This window comes from Microtus ochrogaster, chromosome 7 (genome assembly GCF_000317375.1).
Source record: "Microtus ochrogaster isolate Prairie Vole_2 chromosome 7, MicOch1.0, whole genome shotgun sequence".
Classification (NCBI taxonomy): Eukaryota; Metazoa; Chordata; class Mammalia; order Rodentia; family Cricetidae; genus Microtus; species Microtus ochrogaster.
In genome coordinates, this window is record NC_022014.1 from 51626287 (window position 1) to 51627186 (window position 900).

Consider the following 900-nt stretch of genomic DNA (forward strand, 5'->3'; position numbering starts at 1 on the left):
TGTGATGACACAATTGATCATTGTGAGGACACAATGGAGCACTGTGATGACACAGTGGTTCATTGTGACGACACAATGGAGCACTTTGATGACACAATGGAGGTCTGTGATGGCACAATGGATCATTGTGAGGACACAATGGATCATTATGATGACACAGTGGAGCACTGTGAAGTCACAATGGATCATTGTGATGACACAATGGAGTATTGTGATAGCAAAATGGAGCACTCTGATGTCACATTAGAGCGCTATGATGTCACAAGGGAGCACTGTGATGACACAATGGATCATTGTGAACACACAGTGGAGCAATGTGAGGACACAATGGAGCACTGTGATGACACAATGGATCATTGTGATGACACAGTGGAGCACTGTGAAGTCACAATTGATCATTGTGATTACAAAATGGAGTATTGTGATAGCACAATGGAGAACTCTGATATCACATTGGAGCACTGTGATATCACAATGCAGCACTGTGATGACAAAATGGTTCATTGTGAAGACACAGTGGTACACTGTGAGGACAAAATGGATCAACATGATGGCACAATGGAGCACTGTGATGACACAATGGATCATTGTGACGACACAATAAAGCACTGTGATGACACAATGGATCATTTTGATGTCACAATTGAGCACTGTGATGTCACAATAGAGCACTGTGATGACACAATGCAGCACTGTAATGACACAATCGAGCACTGTGATGACACAATGGAGGTCTGTGATGGCACAACGGATCATTGTGACGACACAATGGATCATTGTGAGGACACAGTGAAGAATTGTGATGGCAGAATGGATCACTGTTAGGACACAGTGGAGCATTGTGATGACACAATGGATCATTGTGATAACACAGTGGAGTATTGTGATAGCACAATGGAG